The sequence below is a fragment of the Microtus oregoni genome, unplaced genomic scaffold (genome assembly GCF_018167655.1).
Source record: "Microtus oregoni isolate MIOR12 unplaced genomic scaffold, Mior012 000046F_ref0000063, whole genome shotgun sequence".
NCBI classification, from domain to species: Eukaryota; Metazoa; Chordata; class Mammalia; order Rodentia; family Cricetidae; genus Microtus; species Microtus oregoni.
Window position 1 is genome coordinate 9,663,501 of NW_024543220.1, and position 23,015 is coordinate 9,686,515.

Genomic DNA, 23,015 nt, shown 5'->3' on the forward strand with positions numbered 1-23,015 from the left:
ATTCCCTCATGTTCTCCCCAACCCTTTCCTTCTCCCCTCCTCTTCCCCTTCTCCCCTTCCTTTCACTCGCTGCCCCCATGCTCCCAAATTTTGCCAGGCCCTTGCTAAACCTGGATGTTGTGGGCAGGACCTTGGACTTTCCATAGGGCAGGGTGACTTGCCCTCTCTTAAGATTGAAGGGGTTCCCAAAGAAGAAAAAAATACACAAATTAACATCATCAATGATGAAAACTAAATTAACAGGAGATAGCAATCAATGGTCCTAAAATTCAATGAAAATGACCACACAACATACCTGAATTTATGGGACACAATGAAAGCAGTGTTAAGAGATAAGTTCATAGCACTAAAGGCCTACATAAAGAAGCTGGAAAAATCCCACACTAGTGAATTAACAGAACATTTGAAAACTTTAGAACAAAAAGAAGCAAACTCACCTAAGAGAACTAGAGGGCAGGAAATAAAGTGAGAGCTGAAATCAACCAAATGGAAACAAAACAATACAAAGAATGAGACAAAGAGCTGCTTCTTTGAGAAAATCAACAAAATAGACAAACCTTTACCCAGACTAACCAAAAGGCAGAGAGAAAATATCCAAATTAACAAAATCAGAAATGAAAAGGGAGGCATAACAACAGACATGGTGGAAATACAGAGAATCATCAGGTTATATTTTGAAAACCTGTACTCCACAAAATTGGAAAACTTAAAGGAAATGGACAACTTTCTGGATAAATAACACTTACCAAAATTAAATCAAGACAAGATAAGCAAATGGAACAGAACTATAACTGCTTAAGAAATAGAAACAGGGCTGGAGAGATGGCTCAGAGGTTAAGAGCATTGTCTGCTCTTCCAAAGGTCCTGAGTTCAATTCCCAGCAACCACATGGTGGCTCACAACCATCTGTAATGGGGTCTGGTGCCCTCTTCTGGCCTGCAGGCATATACACTGACATAATATTGTATAATAAATAAATAAATAAATAAATAAATAAATATTTTTTAAAAAAAGTATATGGGAGTATATACAGTATATGATACACCAAAAAAAAAAAGAAATAGAAACAGTCATCAAAAGTCTCCCAACCAAAAAAATCCCAGGACCAGATGGTTTCAGCGCAGAATTTTACAAGACTTTCAAAGACTCCCTAATACCAATATTCCTCAAATTATTCCACACAATAAAAATAGAAGGAACATTGCTAAACTCTCTTTTTAATATTTATTTATTTGTTATGTATACAATATTCTGTCTCTGTGTATGCCTGCAGGCTAGAAGAGGGCATCATACCTCATTACAGATGGTTGTGAGCCACCATGTGGTTGCCGGGAATTGAACTCAGGACCTTTGGAAGAGCAGGCAATGCTCTTAACCGCTGAGCCATCTCTCCAGCCCCTGCCAAACTCTTTTTATGAGGCTACAATTACCATGATACCCAAACCACAGAAAGACATTACTAAGAAAGAGAATTACAGACCACTCTCACTCATGAACATTGATGCAAAATTACTAACTAAAACACTGGAAAATAGAATCCAAAAACACCATGATCGAGTCGGCTTCATCCCACAGATGCAGGGATTGTTCAACATACAAAAATCTGTCAACGTAATCCACCATATAAACAAGCTGAAAAGTAAAAACCACATGATCATCTCATTAGATGCTGAAAAAACATTTGACAAAATACAACATCCCTTCATGATAATGGTGTTGGAGAGAGCAGGGATACAAGGAACAAACCTAAACATAATTAAGGCAATATACAGCAAGCCAACAGCCAACATCAAACTAAATGGAGAGAAACTCCCAGCGATTCCACTGAAATCAGGAACAAAACAAGGTTGTCCACTCTCTCCATATCTATTTAATATAGTTCTTGAAGTCCTAGCTAGAGCAATAAGACACCAAAAGGAGATCAAGGGGATACAAATTGGAAAAGAAGAAGTCAAACTCTCACTGTTTGCTAATGATATGATAGTATACATAAGCGATCCAAAAATTCTACCAAGGAACTTCTACAACTCATGAACACTTTCAACAATGTAGCAGGATACAAGATTAACTCAAAAAAACCAGTAGACCTCCTGTACACAGATGATAAAGGGGCTGAGAAAGAAATCAGAGAATCAACACCCTTCACAATAGCCACACATAGCATAAAATATCTCAGAGTAACTCTAACCAAACAAGTGGAAGATTTGTGTGACAAGAACTTTAAATCTTTGAAGAAAGAAATTGAAGAAGACACCAAAAAGTGGAAAGATCTCCCATGCTCTTGAGTAGGCAGAATTAACATAGTAAAAATGGCAATCTTACCAAAAGCAATCTACAGATTCAACGTAATGCCCATCAAAATTCTAGCAAAATTCTTCAAAGACCTTTAAAGAACGGTACTCAACTTCATATGGAAAAGCAAAAAGCTCAGGATAGCCAAAACAACCCTGTACAAGAAAAGAACTTCTGGAGGCATCACAATCCCTGACTACAAACTCTACTGCAGAGCTACAGAACTGGAAACAGCCTGGTATAGGCATAAGAACAGATAGGAGGACCAATGGAACCGAATAGAAGACCTGGATATCAATCCACACATTTTTGAATGCCTGATCTTTGATAAAGAAGCAAAAAATATCAAATGGAAAAAAGAAAGCATATTTAACAAGTGGTGCTGGCACAACTGGATATCAACATGTAGAAGAATGAAAATAGAACCATATTTATCACTATGCACAAGACTCAAGTCCAAATGGATCAAACACCTACATAAAGCCAGCCACACTGAACCTTATAGAAGAGAAAGTGGGAAGTATACTTGAACACATTGGCATAGGGAACCACTTCCTAAATATAACCCCAGCAGCACAGACACTGAAAGGAGACTGGAGAGATGGCTCAGAGATAAGAATCCTGACTGCTCTTCCCGAGGACTTCAATCTATTGAACCCTGTTGTAGGCTCACAACTATTTCTAACTCTAATCCCCAGCGGCCTCAAGCTCCTGCTGCTGGCCTCCCCACCATGGTGGACTGTATCCCTGAACCATAGGCCAGACAAACCCTTCCTCCCTAAGCTGCTTCTTAGCGGGCATTCAGTCACTGTAGATGGATTTTTCTTTGGTCTGCCAGTTCACAAAAAAAAAAAAAGGCATAGAGACAATATTAATTATAAAATTCAGCCTTAGCGTAGGCTTGTTCCTAACTAGTTATCATAACTTAAATTAACCCATATCTTTACCTATATTCTTTTATGTGTCTCAGTCACCTTCACTCTGTACTGCCCACCCATCTCTCCTGCCTAGCTGTTTGTTGCTCAATGTTTTATGACACCAATCACAGCATTGCATCTTCACAGTGTGCAAACACTCCACACCAATCACAGTATTGCATCTTCACAGTGTGCAAACACTCCACACCAATCACAGCATTGCATCTGCATAGTGTGCAAACACTCCACACCAATCACAGCATTGCATCTTCACAGTGTACAAACATTCCACACCAATCACAGCATTGCATCTGCACAGTGTGCAAACACTCCACACCAATCACAGCATTGCATCTACACAGTGTGCAAACATTCCACACCAATCACAGCATTGCATCTTCACAGTGTGCAAACACTCCACACCAATCACAGCATTGCATCTTCACAGTGTGCAAACACTCCACACCAATCACAGCATTGCATCTGCACAGTGTGCAAACATTCCACACCAATCACAGCATTGCATCTGCACAGTGTGCAAACACTCCACACCAATCACAGTAATGGTAAAGTAACTGTGCTGGTGACTCACCTGTTGCTATGATAAAACATCTTGTCCAAGACAACTTAAGAAGGAAGGGTTTATTTGGGGCTCAGGTTGAGAGAGTTAAGGGTCCATCGCCACCATGGCAGGGAAGCATTGCCGCAAGTGACAGGCATGGCAGCAGGAACAGCTGAGAGCTCACAACTCCAACCATGCCCCAGTGACACACTTCCTCCTGCAAGGCCACATATCCCTCCAGACCCCCAATCAGCACCAACTAGAAACTCCATATTCAAATAACCATGATATGGGGTCATCTCATCAAATGACCACAGTAACTGACACAGACAGTGACTCCCAAGCTCTCAGAGCAAATATGGGATCTCCAGTGTGGAGCACAGATGTGAGCCTGTGGTTACAGCAGATGGCGCCCAACGTGGGATCTCCAGTGTGGAGCACAGATGTGAGCCCGTGGCTACAACAGATGGCGCCCAACGTGGGATCTCCAGTGTGGAGCACAGATGTGAGCCTGTGGTTACAGCAGATGGCGCCCAACGTGGGGCTTAGGATGCACAACAGATAATGGACAGAGGTGTGGCCAGCGGTGCAGGAGAAAAACGTGAAGGACCCCATCAAATGAATATTACACTGCAGGTGCAGAGGTGATAACTGAGCTCTCAGAAACTGACAATGATAGATAATAAAGGAAGAAAGATGGAGAATAAAATACAGACTAACATTGTATATAACTGTAGATATGGAACTAGAAAATAGTGTCCAACATTTACTTGAGTGTATTTGATAGATAGAGGAGCTGGGGTGGAGCAAAAGCAAAGACAGAGATGTTTAGAGTTTGTAAATATTATATCTCTCCCCCATGCTGGCAGCATAGCCACCACCAGCTCCAGACAGTGTCAGTGCTTGGAGAAGCCAGTGTGCAGCCCCGTCCATGATGGTCAGGCCCAACCTGCAAGGCTGTGGTCATGAAGCCTCAGCAGCTGGTGCTGAGCAGGTGGAGAAGTGAATGGAACCTGGGGCAGAAGACCCACCTATATATAGTAAGAGGAGCGGCAGGCTGCGGCCTGGCCTCCACATGGCTAGCTTAGCCCCACAATAATTACACGGAAATTGTATTCTTTTAAACACTGCTTGGCCCATTAGCCCTCGCCTCTTACTGGCTAACTCTCATGTCTTGATTAATCCATTTCTATTAATCTGTATAGCACCATGAGGTGGTGTCTTACAGGGAATATTCTTAACCTGCATCCATCTCGGAGAGGAGAGCTATGGCAACTGCTTGACTCAGCTTTCTTTCTCCCAGAATTCTGTTCTGTCTACTCCGCCTACCTAATTATCTGTCCTATTAAAGGGCCAAGGCAGTTTCTTTATTTAACCAATGAAATCAATACAAAACAGAAGACTCTCCCATATTACCGAGCAATGGCTACAGCCATTGCCACCAACCCACATGCACACACTGTAGCCAGCTGAGCCTGGTCCACACAGTGCCACACAGCCAGGGAAAACCAGAGACAGAAAAGTCTGGAGGGCTGTGCCTTCCATGGCTGGTGCCTGGAGCCACTTGTCAGGAAATGGCTGGAGCTCCAGGGCCCATGATCTGAGGAGTCTGTAAGGATAAAAGTGTGACAGCCACCCCTGGCAAGACAGGGACCACTGAGCATGGAGAGCGCTGGCCTGGACCCAGACCACTGACCCCTGGGTCCCAAAGCCCCTGTGTCAGGGACCATTGTCCTAAGGATGTTTGCAGAAAGCCCCACATCCCAACTTTCTTGAGAACTGTTTGTTAATGGAACCACAAAAAGAATGTTTCCACTTACACAAAAAACACCAGGTGTGCTGTCTGGTGACCTTTGTTACCCTCTACCCCCCACCCCAAGCCAAGTTCCTCATTCAAGGGCTGTATAAGCTTTAACCATTACCCTAATAAACGGATACCTTGGCAATTGAATTCTGCTCGGTCTCCTTCTTTTCTCTCGCCAATGATTCTTACAGGTAGAACCTCTTCAGACCCTGAATAACTGGACCTGCTGGACGGGTCACCCCTGTGGGACACAGTCAAGCAACAGAGAGGGCAGCTGCACCATGCCATGCTCCCAGCTTCAACTGCCAATCAAGACTGGTTTCCAGCCTGACAGTCAAGCTGCTGAAAAGTAGGCTCAGGAAGCTGCTGCTCCAGGCCCAGTGAGTGTCTATTAAAATGCAAATGCACCTGGAGACAGGAGTCTGTGAAAACCTGTTAGCCAGGTGGACTTATAGCTTGGATTTTACAGGGATCTTGAGTCCCTTGGTGAGATTAAAACACAGCTTTGTAAAGAAAAAATAGGGGAGTTATAACCCCAGTCTATGTTGAAAGGGACCCAGTCCTGTTTTCACGTGGGTTTGAGGGCACCTTTGTGCTTTTTTCACAGGAAGAAAAGAAGAAAACTTGATTGATGGCTGCAAACATGGAGGAGAGCCAGCCCTGATGACATCTCAGCCGCTGGAGACCCACGGAGGAGCTGCAGTGAGGCTCCTGAGTCTGTGCTCCTGACTTAAGCCATTACGCTGCAGTCTGAGAAGGGAAGGAAGATGTGGTGATGGTTGGTGATTCCTGGCTTCTGGGTGGACCCACTGCACAAACCTCCAGACCTGACTGAGTCCTGTTTACTTCAGAGCAGGTCCTGGATCACTGACTGTTCATCCACACTGTATCATCAGACATAGAACTCATTTTTGTCAGTATGGCGTTCAGTCTCCTGTTGAAATAAAGACCTGAAACCTGGGACCTCAATTTCCTCCCTAGGGAGAAGAGACTCATGACAGAGGGACTGAGCCCTCATCAGAGGTGGGGAGGAACAGCCTAAGTTTCTGCTGCTCAGAGACCGGGGCAGTGCAGACATCACTGAAACTACAGCAGCAGAGCGGATGGACGACAGGAGGGGAAGACTCTTAGATCACCCATCACAGGGACCTTTCTTGTCTTTTGTTTAAAACGGATTTAAGAGAATGTGATTTGACAATTATGTGTATATTGTTAGTAGCCGTACTAAAATTATGGTATTGACCTGTTAATGTTTGAACTGCCTTACTTCATTATAAAGATGTCACTAATTAGAAAAAGGTTAGAGCTTGTTTTTAAAAAAATTGACATTGCCCATGAGTCCTTAGAATCGATAGGTTTAAAAAGACAAATTTCAATTTTAATTGTAACTAAAAACTGTTAAAGCTATCCTAGACCAATTTAAAAATGTCATCCGTTGTCTGGTACTCCACTACTTTATTATAAAATATTGTAGCCATATAAATATGGATGTGCTCCTCTCTGGCCAAAGGTCAGAGAATTCGAGCCAATTCCTGCTCCTTCATTTTAAAATAGGAGGACTGACATAGGGAGTGGCTGCCCACAGGATACTTGGTCTAGAGTGAATTCTCTGCATATCCTGCCCAAAACACCAAATGCTTTACTCAGGAAATAATGGCTTGATGTCTCAAGTATTGAAACAAGAAACTGTTCTTGTTGTCCTCTGTGTCACATTAAAGCAGACTTTTGTGTCCACCCCCCCTTCTATTGTGGTATAAAGTGTGTGGAAAGTAAACACAGGCAGATTCAGTATCCAGCACACACTGGGCTGTCCTCCCGGTTCTCTCCTGTGTCTGTGTTTCTTTCACATCTCTGTGCCTCCTACCTGACATCTCTAATCCACACACCCCCTCCCTGCAACATACAAAGCCGTCGTGGCTGAACCATGACAGAAGTCACCCCAAAGTCTGGCTGACAACATTCCAGACAACACTAGCTGGCTCTAGTAAAGGTGGACAGGAAGACACGGTTCCGCAGAGACACCCAAGGCAACGCTACTACATATCAGACCAGTAAACACCTTTTCTAAGTCACGGTGGGTGGCTCATCTGTGTGCCAACTCCAGAAATGAAGGAACCTTCAAAAGGAAAAGTCCAAACACACTGGTGTCCAAGGAGACCATCAAGATAGACAGCTCGAGGAGCTTGCCACCAAGCTTGACGACCCGGGTTCCATCCATGGAAACCACACGGTGACGGGAGAACTGAGGCCCAGAAGTCGTCCTCTAAGCCTCACACGGGCATCAGGACATGTACGCCCCTCACAAAATTAGTAAATCAATGTAACAAAATAAAAAAGAAAGCATGATTTTATGTTGAAGAACAGAGAAACACAAATCCATATGTTGTGTCTAGTTTGCCTCAGACCTTCCAGTGGGGGAATTTTCCTGTGTCCAAAACCCAAACTAAGATGTGAAACTGTCCAAAGGATTGTAAGTCAAGTCAAAGATAATCATGGAAAATGTTAAATTATTATTATTACTATTATTTTTTTAGTTTTTCAAGACAGGGTTTCTCTGTGTAGCTTTGGAGCCTGTCCTGGAACTCACTCTGTAGCCCTGGCTGGCCTCAAACTTACAGAGATCCACCTGTCTCTACCTCCTGAGTGATGGGATTAAAGGCTTCTGCTACCAATACCCAGCAATTTATTTTATGCATTAATAGTATCACTGCACGTGTATGGTGTGAGATGAGGGCACGCCCCAGTCATGGTGTGTGTGTGTGTGTGTGTGTGTGTGTGTGTGTGTGCATCAGAAGAGAACTTTGGGGAGCCAGTTCTCTCCTTCCACTACAGGTTCTGGGGACTGAACTCAGGTGGTCGGACTTGGTGGCAAGCTCCTCTAACTACTGAGCCATCTCAGCTGCCCAGCCTGTGTGCCTCCACCCTAATTTTGGAGGTGCTGAAGAATCAAACCTAGGGCCTGGGGTATACAAGGTGGGCGCTCTATTCACCAAGCCACATTCCTGATGTATGGGGAAAATCTCAAACAACAGGGATTGTAGTTATTTCAAAGACTTGTACTAAAACTTTGGGATGAAGACGAAATCAGAGGCTACAAATTAAACAATAGGTGTGGACCGTGGCAACACACCAAGTTGAGCAGGGGACCTTCAAGGAGGACCAGGCCATCTGGAAAGTTCCCTGCGTGGTTTGTGTTAACAGAGCTGCATTGGAGCTGGAGGACAGCAGGCCTTCCTGTAGAGAGCAGTGGGCACAGATGGGGAAGCTCCTTCTCTTTGATCAGCGCGTCCATGGCTTGGATGCTGTGACCTGAGGACTCTGAGCTTCTCCAGTTAAAACCCTCCCTGCAGGGGTTTTGGTGGCTCAGGCCCTGGGCTGCAGAGAAAAGAAACACAGAAAACTCAGCGTAAAAATGAAGATGATGTCACTTTCAAGGACAGTCCTGGAGCTGGAGAGATTGCTCAGGGTAAAGAGTGCTCACTGCTCTCCCAGAGGACCTGGGTTAGGACCAGCTCACACACCTGCAACTGCAGTCTCTCGGGATTGAGAGGTTGGTATAGGGTGCCCTCTTCTGGCCGCTGTGGGCACTGCATCAACATGGTGCAGGGACATACATGCAGGCAAAACACCATACACATACAATAAAAATATTTTTTTAAATAAAGAAAAACAAATGAAGGGAAATACGATTTCTCCAAAGACAGAGCTCCCTGAACAGTATGGGGGTTGTTACCCCTCCAAAATAACTATGGTCGCCTGTCCTAAACGCACACACTGTGTGGCCAAGGCTTTTCTGAACTGCCTTCTCATGGTGACACCCTCCCCACCCTGGGGACTGTGCTCATTGGGATTTTAATTTTGCAGATTTGAACATTTGGTATTTTAACTTAGGGGGAGGACTGTGAGTTTGGGGATTTTAAACTGTGGAGAGCTTGGTCTTCGAAGAGTCTCTAGTGTTGGTCTGAGACTCTGAGGATTAGGAGTTCAGTGTCCCACATGGTGCTCACCCAGCAGGGGGCGCTGCCTGCAGACTCTTTACTGTAAACACAGGAGAGGACACAGGGCAGACTCAGCACCTGACAGTGGTGGAAATGGATGCTTAGTTCCCAGCAGTGAGAGGATGGAGGGGAGGTCCTCACTGAGACAGCCCTCCAGGACGGTAGGTGGTTCTCTTCCTTCACATCCCATCCCAGTGTTTCCTCAGCCTTTCCTGGGTCACCGGAATAGTCAGGGTTCTCTAGAGTAGCAGAACTTAGAGACTGAACCTATGTTTCTATGTGTCTGTCTATCTGTCTGTCTGACTGTCTATAGAAAGGGGATTTATAAGTCATTACATGCTGTGGTCCAGCTAATCAACAAGGGTTGGTGATAAACACAAAGTCCAAACATCCAGCACTTGCTCAGTCTTTGAAGCCAGATGTCTCAGCTGGTCTTCCGTATGTGCTGGATTCCCAGCATAGGCTCTAACGCCTTGAAGGAATGGACTTGCTAGCGGGGCAAAAGCACGCAGGCAAAAAGCATAAAGAAATTCCTTTTTCCATGTTCTTATACAGAATCCCAGCAGAAGGTGTGGCCCAGGTGAGAGGTGCGTTTTTCCATCTCAAAATATCTGGATTAAAGGTGTGTTTGTTGGGATAATCCTTTTATAAGTTGTGTCTCTGTCCTTCCTCACTTGCCTAAGGCATCTTCTGATTGGTTTAATAAAGAGCTAAACAGCCAATAGCTAGGAAGGAGAAGAAAAGCAGGACTTCCTGGCAGAGATAGGAATTCTGGGAAGGAATCAGAGGCAAGGGGAATTCAACAGCCAGAGGAGGAGGAAGTCAGACATGTGGTACTGAGGAGAGGTAGTGAGCCATGTGCCAGAATATAGATTAATATAAGTGGGATAATTTATGTTTTGAGAGCTAGCTGGGAACAAGCCTAAGCTAAGACTGACTTCCACAATTAAAGAGAAATCTCTGGGTCATTATGGAGGAGCTGGCAGGACACAGAAAATCCAACTACATTTATCCTTCACCACACAGATCCAGACCAGAAGTTGATCTTCCCACCTCAAATTAAGCAAAAGTCCAGCACAGCTGTGCCCTCCATTTTTGGGTTTTAGTCAATTTCAGATATAATATAGTCAAGTTGACAACCGAGAATAGACATCACAGTCTGTTTCAGAGTTCTAGAAACTTCCCTGGTTCCTGGCTTTGCAGCTGCTGTGACTCCCCTGGCTCTGCACCCTCCCTACCCTCTTGCAGGGAGCTGTCTTCACACAGGAGGGAAAGGATGGGAAGTTCCATCTGGATTTAAGCTTCATGAGGGCAGGAGGGCCTGAGACCCTTGCAGTGATGTAGCAGGGAGGTCATGGGGCAGCTGTGATTCCAATCAGCCAACCGTGATTACTCCTTCTCATCCTTAAATTCTGTGGGCTCAGACAGAGTCCTGTTTTGTTCTTCAACAAATTGAACTATTGTCCTAGACTCTGATGCTTCTCTGTCATATTAAAAAGATGAGAGCCTGAGGGCCTCATGTGGGAGGGAAGATGGGAAAGGAGACATCACTAGCTGCAGGAACTTGCTGGATGTGGGCTGTCACGGTCTGTTACAAGTTACCATTCAAGTGACTGACAGGAATTTGTCCTGCTCAGCAGCAATCCAAACCTGACACAGGGCAGAAGTGCACAGATGAACACACACAGTGTCTTCTCCCTGGAATGAGGCTGTGATCCACTGTGTACAGTACGTTCGTAAAATGAAATCTTTTTGTATTTTCTGTTTAATTTGATGCTGTTTTGCATCTTTTCATTTCAGCACAGTCTATTTCATTCATCAGTCCCTGTCCTGTTCCAGTACTGGCTTCATTGCTGGAAGTTCAATGTTCATTGCAGCTTAAAACCTATAGCCAGAGTCATTGACCTATGGAGACAAACGTTGGTCAGGTTTGGCCAGAAATTGAGGCTGGCGGCCCCCAGGGCAGACTCAGGGAACTCATCAACCAGCATGGGAGGGGGCAGGGTGGTATGCAGAATGGGGGAGAAAGATTGTTAACCTTGCCATCCATAGCAATTAACCCCAGATTCCCTGTTCAGTGTTTTAAATGCTAATGGGACATATCCAACCCCTACAGCTGTGGCTGGCAGCCTTGCTACATTGTAACAACAAGGCTGCATAGCCCAGCCACCCATCCATACAAGCATGCTGCCCTGCAGCCTCCTGCTAGTATGGAGAATCTGCCCATGTTGCCCCTGCACTACAGGCCAAGGCTGACTGCTTTTCATGAAATGCTTAAGGCAGCAGGTAGAGGTTATTTGTCTTATCCCTTTTAGGAAAATATACCCCTATGCTTATGGCCCTATCTCTAAAGTCCTATTAGTGATCCCAATGTCAAGGTCAAAGAAGTCTCAATTTGAATCTGTCCCACGTCAGTGTCAGTCTAAGCCAGGACAAAACACAACAACACGCAGACACACAGGACAATGGACAGGCAAATCCTCTTTGTGCCAAACAAACCAAAGACGACAGCCTCAAGCTGTTTTGCGGTTGCAACCCGCCAGTCTATCTACAGAATGGACATTGGTAGCATCCCGCGTGTCTCTCTACTGAACTGAGACACCAGGTATCCCGCCAGTGATCCCTTCCTGCTTCTGTGTAGATCGTCTACAGGCTCTCACAGTTCCAGGGCCCGCTCACAGAAAGACATGAGACACAGACATGAGACATAAAACAAAACACAGAAAACTTAGGGACCTGTTGAAAACTCTACGGGTGTAGTCCCGTGCGCTTGGGGGATCCAGGACGAGCCCACAAATGTTATGCCCAGATCCGTAAACCCCAAAAAGCCAACAAGGAGACTAAGTCCCATATGTAAGAGCCCCCAGGTATTACTTCAGGGTAAACTACTCAGGCCTCCATTAAACTTACTGATGGCTGAGTCCTACACTGGCAGTGATAATGGTTGGAAATGAAGAACTTCCTTTGGGTGGTCGGTTTCTATTTAGCATATCATGACAGGCTCCTTTTGTCCAGACACTGTTGACAACTGAGCTGTTCTAATCTCCATTGGGTGGCGAGATCCTGGAGAAACAACCAGCGTCGCCGCGGTCACCGGTTATAAAGTCCACTGAGTCCACGGAACACAGGAGACGCCCCAGATCTGAGGTGGGGGCGATGGCGCAGCGCAAACTGCTCCTGCTGCTGGCGGCCGCCCTGGCCCCGACCCAGACCCACGCGGGTGAGTGCGGGGTCCGGAGGGAAACGGGCTCTGCGGGGAGGACGGGGGCGGCACCGGGGAAGCCGCATCCCCGCGTGGCCCAGCAGGACCCTCCTGCCCCTTCTCCACCCGCGTCCCGAGCCCCGCGCCCTGCTCCCCTCCCAGCCCGCGCTCCTGCCTGAGGTCCCGGGAGCAGGGTCGGGGTCTCACCGCACGCCGCCCCCAGGCTCGCACTCCATGCGGTATTTCTATACCATCGTGTCCCGGCCCGGCCTCGGGGAGCCCCGGTATGTGGAAGTCGGCTACGTGGACGACACGCAGTTCGTGCGCTTTGACAGCGACGCGGAGACTCCAAGGAAGGAGCCCCGTGCACCATGGATGGAGCAGGAGGGGCCGGAGTATTGGGAGAGGAGCACACAAAGAACCAAGAACCGCGAGCAGACTTTCCGAGGGAACCTGAGGACCCTGCTCGGCTACTACAACCAGAGCGAGGGCGGTGAGTGACCGCGGTCGGAGGTCACGACCCCTCCACGTCCCCACGCACGGGGGCCGGAGTCGCCCCGGGTCCCAGGTCGGAGGTTTGGGAGGAGAGCGGGGACCGGACCCGGTTTCCCTTTCAGTTTAGAGTCCGCGGGTGGGCGGGGCCGCGGGGCGCTGGGCGCGGGTGATGGGGGCGGGGCAGGTGGGCGGGGCTGACAGTGGGGTCCCCGCAGGCTCTCACACATACCAGAATATGTACGGCTGTGACGTGAGTTCGGACGGGCGCCTCCTCCGCGGGTATGAACAGTACGCCTACGATGGCCGCGATTACATCGCCCTGAACGACGACTTGACGACGTGGACAGTGGCGGACACGGCGGCTCAGATCACCCGGCGCAAGTGGGAGCAGGCTGGTGCTGGGGAGATCAGCAGGGCCTACCTGGAGGGCGAGTGTGTGGAGTCTCTGGGCAGATACCTGGAGAACGGGAAGGACACACTGCTGCGCACAGGTGCAGGGGCCTCTGGCAACTCCTCCCTCTGCCCTCCACTTCCAGGGATCCTGGGTGACAATACCTGGTATCTCGTCTCCCAGAGACAGAGATTGTGGAGTCATTTTCTCTGGCTGAGTGTCAGAGGTTCACCACGTTTCTACGGCTCACTTTGGTGATGGCTGTTCACGCAGATGGACAGTTAAGGCTGGACAGCAAGATGGCCACAGTGGCTGTGCCTCAGTGGTGGCACCGTCGTGTAGTGCATGCCTTTAATTTCTTATTTTGATATGAATTTAATCACATATATAAATTAATTATTTTCTATTCCTTCATTCTTTTACAACCTAACTTATGCTACAGAACATCACATAAGAAGACCATGTTGACCTACCAGCTCATGTAGATTCCCCCCTAGTTCCTCGCAGGGAAATGTGCAGTTCTGTGATGAGGGGACCAGCTCTACCTGCAGGTCACTAGTGTGATGACAGAAGTGTGCAAACAGTCACATAGTGCAGTGTGATCATCGATTTATCTTGTCTTTACAGGTTTCAGTTTATCTTATTAATTGTCGGGTTTCTTAAATCTTCCACACAGATCCCCCAAAGGCACATGTGACCCATCATCCTGGACCTAAAGGTGATGTCACCCTGAGGTGCTGGGCCCTGGGCTTCTATCCTGCCTTCATCACCCTGGGCTGGAAGAGGGAGGAGGAGGAACAGACTCAGGACACGGAGCTGGCGGATACCAGACCTTCTGGGGATGGAACCTTCCAGAAGTGGGCATCTCTGGTGGTGCCTTCTGGGGAGGAGCACAAATACATATGCCATGTGCACCATGAGGGGCTGCCTGAGCCCCTGACCCTGAGATGGGGTAAGGAGGGAGTGGGTGCAGAGCTGGGGTCAGGGAAAGCTGGAGCCTTCTACAGACCCTGAGCAGGGTCAGGGGTGAGAGCTGGGGTCATGACCCTCATCTTCCCTTCCTGTCTTTCCCTTCCTAGAGCCTCCTCATTCCATGGTCCCCATCATGGCAGTCATTGCTGGTCTGGTTCTCCTTGGAGCTGTGATCATTGGAGCTGTGGTGGCTGCTGTGAGGAAGAGGAGGAGAAACACAGGTAGGAAAGGGCAGGGTCTGAGTTCTCTCTCAGCCCCTTTTAGAAGTGTGCTCTGCCTCATTAATGGGAAACACATCCACACCCTCATTGCTACTGTCTCTACCCTGGGTCTGCTGTCAGTTCTGGAAACTTCCTAGGGTCGGGGACTTCCCTGGTCTCTGACAGCTTTTCTTCTCACAGGTGGGAGAGCAGGGAACTATGCTCCAGCTCCAGGTAAGAGTGGGGGGCAGGATTGTCCCTGAAGCCTTTGGGTTGAAGCTAGATTATTTGAGGAGCTCTGGAAATCCATAATAGCTCCTCCAGCAAAATATGGTCCCTGTTATTACCTTTCCATTAACATATATATAATTTCACTCTAGGCAGAGACAGTTCCCAGAGCTCTAATGTGTCTCTCCCAGATTGTAAAGGTGATACTCTTGGGACTGACTTGGGGAGGGGCAGAGGGAACATGATTGGGTTTCATGGACTCCCAGAATCACCTTTGAGTGAGTGGTGGGTTGTGGGGAATGTTGTCTTCACAGTGATTGTTCATGACTCTTGTTCTGTAGGGTGAAGACCGCTGCCAGGTGTGGATGGAGTGACAGATGATGTGTTCAGGTCTCTCCTGTGACATCCAGAGCCCCTCAGTTCACTCTCAGCAATAGTGTCTGATGGTTCCTGTGATCCTATGGACTCAATGTGAAGAACTGGGGAGCCCAGCTCACCCCGCATACCAGGACCCAGTTCCTGCACTGCCCTGTTCCCATACACAGACAACCTTCCTGTTCCCGAAGATAGGAGGGGACATCTCCATCCTGTCTCCTCCATGCTGCCCTGAGCTGCAACCCTGACTTCCCCACTGAAAATATGAATCTGAATGTGAACTTGATTGTTCATGTCCTTGATCTCAAAGGTTGATTGGCGGTAAAATAAAGAATTGAGATATGTAGAGTTTGTGGAGGAAACAAAAGGCAGCATGGAGAACCTCCCAGAATCTGTGTTCACGATGCTCTGCATCTGGTGGGACAGGAAGAGGCTGTGGGAGCAGCCAGCCACTGGCTCTTACCTAAACCTCAGTCCAAAATAGTGATCCTGCCTCCAGGAATCTCAGAAAGAGACTGTGTCTGAGAGCAGTTTCCTCCCATTTTGTAATCCTCTCTGGGGCTGTCATTAAAGGTGTGCATCACTGGGATTTAGGGAAGGCACTGCCTGGTTGCTATGGGAACTAGTGTGGCTACTGGGATTAAAGGTGTGTGTCACCACTGCCTGGTAGTAAGGCTGACCAGTGGGGCTGTTTTACTCTCTGATCTATAGGCAAGCTTTATTTTATTTTATTAAATAAAATTTTATTTTATTAAAGTAAAAATCAAATGCTACTACATTTTTCTTTTGTTTAAAATAAAAAACTATGACTAATATAAGAAAAGCTATATACAATAAGTACAATAACTATATACAATATATATAGGCAATAAATATGTCAATAATGTCTAGTCCATTTGCATTTGACAAATTCAGAGAAAATACTCCATATCTCTATCTTGGTGAGTCTAAAGTCTTGTACCTAATTTCCTTTCTATTATAACTTGCTCTTTGTGTCTAGCAAACAAGGAAAACTATAACTATCTAGTCTTCCACTCCCTCAGAAACCCAAGAAGGAAATAATATTAACTGAGTAAGCAGGAAGTGTGAGCAATCAACTTCCAAACTCTGTGAGTAATGACAGAAACAACTGGCTGCCTGGACAGTCACCCTAAGTTCCTCTGCAATGTTGGGGCTTCCATCTTCAGCCTGCAGGTCTAGCATATCCGACAGACTGTTCTGTGAAGCTGGATATTTTGTGTGCTGCTTGTCAAATTAGGACAGCATTCTGTCAGCAGTCGAGGCAAGGGCATTTTCTTGCCCAGTGTCTTACTTTTGCCAGAGAGAAAGTAAACTCCATGTGGAGTTTCTTCGATGTCCATTATCTTCTCTGAAGTAGATTGGTGCTGCCAGGAGCAGACGTGTCTCAATGCCATGAAAAAGAAGAACATAGGCTATTAGAACATCTTAAATGCCATAGTCTGTAGATCTCTGAACTGTTTGAAGATGACCTGGTCCATATATTGTTGACTGTATCCCACGTACGAGGAGAAACAATGTAGCTTTTCTTTTTAAGACCTCGCTTAATAATATACATGCTAAGTTCATCCATTTTCCTGAGTATTTTGTGATTATATTGTTTACAGCCAAACAGTATTCCATTGTGTATGGATGCCAAATGTCCATTATCTTCTCATCTATTGATGGACTAAATACAATTCTTCACTCTAGTGAAAAAACAACAATAACCATGGGGTGTAAATATCTCACCAATAGGGTGTGGACTTCCGCCCAGGAGTAAAATAGCTGGGTCATACGGTAGTTCTAGCTTCAATTTTTTTAAAGAAATGAGCAAAATGATTTCCACAAAGACAGTATTAATTTGTGTGTGTGTGCGTGTACACATGCACGCACACACGCACACAAACACACACACACACACACAGAGAAGCGAGTAAGGGCTCCTCTCTCCCCATGTTCTCGCCAACATTTGCTGTCAGATTTGTTGATGACAGCCTTTCTGACTGGGGTGAAGCGCTGTCTCTAAGCAGTTTTATCATCTTTATTTCACTCTTTCATATGGATGAGGGTTTTGCCTGCATGTGTGCATGTGCACCATGTGTGTGCCTGGTGTCTGGGCTCAGAAGAGGGTGTCAGGTCCCTGGGGCTGGAGTTACACACAGTGCATCTAACCCAGGTCCTCTGTAGAGCATCAAGTGCCCTTCACCTCTGAGCCAACTCTCCAGCCCCTCAAAGGAGTTTAATCTGCATGTCATGAAGGGTAGAGATACTGAACACAGTAAAATAGCAAGTGGCCATTTGAGATTTTCTTTTATTAAGATAACTGTTTATTCAATTCTCATGACCATTGGTTGATTGACAACATTAGTTCCTTGGTATTTAATTTCTGCAGTTCTCTGTAAATGGAAGACTCTAGTCCCCTTGTAGTCCCCTTGTCTGCAGTGGAGCTGATACGGGTTTCCTCCTATTGTGGCTTCTGTTCTCTCTGCTGATTGTGTCCTATGCTGTGGAGAGACTTTGTTTTCATGCTGAGGTGTGGCTTCATTAGCTCCTGTGGTATTGCCATTCTATCCTAAGTTCTTGCTTACCCCAGTATCTGGAAGGGATTACCCTAGACTGTCTTCTTGAACTTTGGGTGTTTCAAGATTTGAACATAATAAGGTCATTACTCTATTTAAAGTTTACTTCTGTACAAGGTGAAAGGTGAGAATCTAAATTCATCTTCTCAGGCAGGAAAACAGTGTTGCAGCATCGTGCATAGAATGGGCTCTTTTTCCGGTTTGTGTTTTGCATTCTTTCTCTAAAATTAAGTCTGCATAGCTTTGTCGTTTTGTGTCCAGGATCTCTATCCTATGCCTTTGAATTTCCGGTCTGTTTTATGCCTGTTCCAGGCTGTCTTTGTCACTACAGCTCTGCAGGGTAATTTGAGGTTGGTGATGTAACACCTCCAGCAGGGCTCTTTTATTTGTTACAGTCCTACTCACTTTGTAGGCAGGACTGGCCTTGAACTCACAGACGTCCACTTGCCTCTGCCTCTCAAGTCCTGGGATTAAAGGCGTGCCTCACCATGTCCAGCTTCCAGCAGTGACCTCAGTCCTTAGGAGTGTTGGCTGTTCGTGGTCGTTTTCACTCCATACAGATTTTTCCTCTTTTCTACACCTATGGAATATATCAGAGTTTTGATAGTATTGCCTTATATCTCTAGACTAATTTTGGTGCTGTGGACATTTTCACAATATTACCTCTGCCAGTCCAGCAGCATGGTTTGTCTTTCCATGATGTCCTATGTCTATGTCTTGAAGTTTTCATTGCAGACTTCTTTCAATTCTTTGGGCAGGTATACCTCCAGACACTTTATTCTGGTGGAGTTACTTCGAATGTTGTACATTTCCTAAAATACACTACTAGCATAAATGAAGGTCCCATTTTTTCCTATTGATTTTTGTGTAAAACCGTGTTTATTAGATCCCAGATAATGTCTATGGGATCAACAGGGTGTTGTAAGAAAGAATGATGTTTTTTGGAAAGAGTGGACTTCTTCCTTTCCTGTTTTGACCCTTTTGTGCCTATCTCCCATCTAACTCTGATAGCTTATATAAATCATCACTGTATCAAATATGATGGTGGAGAGTCTATTCTCTTGTCTGCTTCCTGGCCTTAGAGGAAACTCAGGCTGTCTCTCCTTCTGACATCACATCCACCTGTCTCCTGTCTCTCACTTATAGGAGGTGGAAAGTTCTATTTGGTATCCATGCCCTTAGCAGGGACTGACTCTCCCAGGGCTCACCCTTCCCTCAGGAGGGTTCAGAGTGTCTCCAGAGGGAAGGAGAGAAGGTCCTGAAATGACCAAGGCAGTTAACCTTCAGTCTGCAATCCTGTGGGCCACAGCCTTCCAAAAGCCCAGTTCTCTGCCCACACCTAAGGTCTCTGGAGTCTTCAGTGAGGCTGAATCCCTCAGCCCCACCCAGTCAGGACAGAAGTCTCTTTCCTGATGTGACACGTAGAGCTCTCTGGCCCTGGGCTCTTCCACCCATATCTAGAATTTCCCAAAGATAAGATTATTTAGAACCTTGTGTCTAAGCTTCAGCGTATTTTAACCCTTCCCTCACCCAATTTCTTCCCAGGAAGGTCTCATGGACCCTGCTGGAACCCCCAGGAAGAGTGAAAAACACCTGACATTTCCACCTCTTCTCCTCAAACCCTCCAGAGACACCTGACCCATAACCCCAGACCTCAAGATGATGTCACCCTGAGGTGCTGGGCCCTGGGCTTCTACCCTGCTGATATCACCCTGACCTGGAAGACGGATGAGGAGGAACAGACTCAGGACCTGGAGCCGGTGGAGACCAGACCTTCTGGGGATGGAACCTTCCAGAAGTAGGCATCTCTGGTGGTGCCTTCTGGGGAGGAGCACAAATACACATGCCATGTGTACCATGAGGGGCTGCCTGAGCCCCTGACCCTGAGATGGGGTAAGGAGGGAGTGGGTGCAGAGCTGGGGTCAGGGAAAGCTGGAGCCTTCTACAGACCCAGGGCATAGCCATGACCCTCACCTTCTCTTCCATTTCCTCCTCTCCTAGAGTCTCATCAGTCCACCATCACGATCATGACTATTGTTGGTGCTGTGTTTGGAGCTGTGGTCTTCGGTTTTGTCATTGGATGTGTGATGAGGTGGGTGAGGAAGAACACAGGTATGGAAGGGACAGAGTCTAGTTTTCGTTCTATTTTGTTTTGCATGTTTTTATGTTAATTTAGCACCTTCAAGAAGGGTGCATGGTGAATGGCTATCAGACAACGCTGTCTTCTAGATACTAAGAAAAGGTTCCTGGCCTGGCAAGATGGCTCAGTAGATATACACATGCATCTCTGATGAACTGAATTCAACCCTCAAAAGCCATGTAAAAGTGGGAGGAAGGAACAGACTCCTCTGATCAACACACACACACACGCACACACACACACGCACACACACACGCACACACACACGCACACACACACGCACACACACACACACGCACACACACACACACACACACGCACACACACACACGCACACACACACGCACACACACACACACGCACACACACGCGCGCACACACGCACACACACACGCACACACACACACACGCACACACGTCATGTGCACAACCATGTCATCTCTGGATCTGTATGCTGAGAATCACCTCCTATAAAGTGCTTGGAAAATTGAGGAACATTTCATAACCCTGACGATGGAAGGGATGGGCATATGATTCTCAGAGGTCAGAGGCTAGAGAGGAAGGTTCCTGCTGAGGACAGACCTCCAGACTGGCATTAGTTCATTCCCTGCCATACCTCCTTCCTCGTGCCTCCTGACCCTCCTCTGATCTGCAGTCACAATTCTGGAAACTCTCTAGGGACCAGGGCTTCCCTGGATTCTCACAGCTTTTCCTCTCACAGGGGGAATAGAAGGCTATGCTCCTGTGTCAGTTCAGTATGTCCGGGAAGAAGAATCATCCCCGAGGTACTTGAGTGCAGACTGAGCTGATGGTTTCTCCTCCAGCCCTACCAGTCAGTCTCTTGACTGTGTCTGGTTATTTCTTCTGCTGCATGCAGGGACAGTGTCCAGAGCTCTGACTTGTCTCTGGAGGCTTGAAAAGGTGATGCCCTGGGGCCTGGGTGCTACAGGGCAATGGTTTTACCCTGTAAACATTTGTTTCTTGTACTTCTTTAATAAAATGCTGATTGGCTGGTAGCCAGGCAGGAAGTAGAGGTGAGGCAATGAGAACAGGAGAATTCTGGGAAGAGGATTCTGTAGTCTCCAGTTGTTACCCAGACACAGAGATGCAAGATGTGACTGCCTCAACAAAAAAGGTACCAAGCCACATGGCCAACATAGACACGAATTATGGGCTAATATAAGTTATAAGAATTAATTAATTAAGAAGAAGAGCCTGAGATACTGGGCCAATCAGTTAATAATTGATGTAGACTTCTGTGTGATTTCTTTAAGAGTTAACAACTGTGAGAACCGGGCAGGAGAGAAACCTGAGTCAACACCTGGGATTATTAGGGTTGAAACAAGGAGACGACTGGATTCCTGGACTGGAGTCCAGGATTATGAGCAACAGGGCTGTTCTCACAGGTTACCCTGAATTCAGTGCTGGCTGTGGCGCCTTCCCCTGTCTTCTGTGTTTATTTCTTGTCTTTTTAGTTAGTATGGAGGACTAGGCCTGTTCTTGTGCTGCTAATGGTACCTGTGCTAGCCCACATGTGACTCAGTTTCCATCTGGAGTCATTACTGACTTAAAGAAGTCATTTCAGTTCAAGATTGCCTGCTGTGCTTGCTCCAAATACCCTTGAGGGTTGTGAGAAAGTTCTGATTAAGCCCATGAGAAAGAGCATTTTTGCTCAGGTGAAAGAACACATATCTATTAAGATTTGGACTGGTGTATGCCAGCCAGAGGCACTCCTCCTTAGTGATTGGTAGCTGCTTGCTACTAGCTGAATTCTTGTATTGAGAAAATGCGCCTGTGTGAGCTTCCTCCCAAGGATGGAGCAGGGAGGTGGTCAGCTGACTCTGCTGCCCTTTGTTCTGCCTTTTGCCTGTCCTTAGTACTGACGCTGGCTGAGAAATAAACTGTTTGGTGCTACAGAGCCCTGGCTCCTCTCAGCACCTCTCACCTCCACCCCATCCTAAACCTCTTCAACCCCTCAGCTTCTCTTTCCTATATAACCCAGTCACTTGGTCAAGTGCTTTCTCCACTTTGGCTCCATTCTTGGTGCTCTCGGCCTCTTTGGTTCTTCTCCCTCTCCTGGTCCCCTCTCTTGTCCCTCTCTCTTCTTCTCTTGCTCTCCCAGCTCCCTCTCTCATGGGCCAATGTATTCTTTTGTTGTTATTGTTGTTTTGATTTGATGTTTCGAGACAAGTTTCTATGTGCAACATCCCTAGCTGCCCTGTGTTGTGGGAACCCCTTCAGCCAATAGCCTTTAAGATACCGGCCCATGGGGCTGGAGAGATGGCTCAGAGGTTAAGAGCATTGTCTGCTCTTCCAAAGGTCCTGAGTTCAATTCCCAGCAACCACATGATGGCTCACAACCATCTGTAATGAGGTCTAGTGCCTTCTTCTGGCCTGCAGGCATAGACACAGACAGAATAGAATATTGTATACATAATAAATAAATAAATAATACCGGCCCATTTGGGGCGTGCCTCTCATATAGTATAAATGCCGGCGAAAGCATGCATGGCCCTCGCTGATGCTGGATCCGGTTTCAGTTCCCTGCGCATGCAGAGGACTGCAAATTGCTACCCTTACTGTGAGTTTATCCCCAAATAAACTTTTGTTATACTCCATTCTGGGATATTGTGGAACTCTTTGGTATGCCAACAAATTGCCTCCCAATGTGGGGCACAAACCCCGAGATTCAGTCTCGTGCCCTACCGATTCACTCTGCTTTCGCAAAATTTGACTTCTCCCTATGACTATTTTTGTCTCTATGGTACCTTTTATTAAATGTATGTCTACATGAATAATGTTTAAGTTTTCCACCATAAACAACACATTTTCCTGCAGTAATGGGGCCCCACAACAGCGA

General features: G+C 46.6%; 1 pseudogene; it reads left to right on the plus strand.

The window, feature by feature from the left end:
* Positions 1–12,994: 12,994 nt before the first annotated feature.
* LOC121435386 lies at positions 12,995–14,833 on the plus strand (annotated as a pseudogene).
* The last annotated feature ends 8,182 nt before the right edge of the window (positions 14,834–23,015 follow it).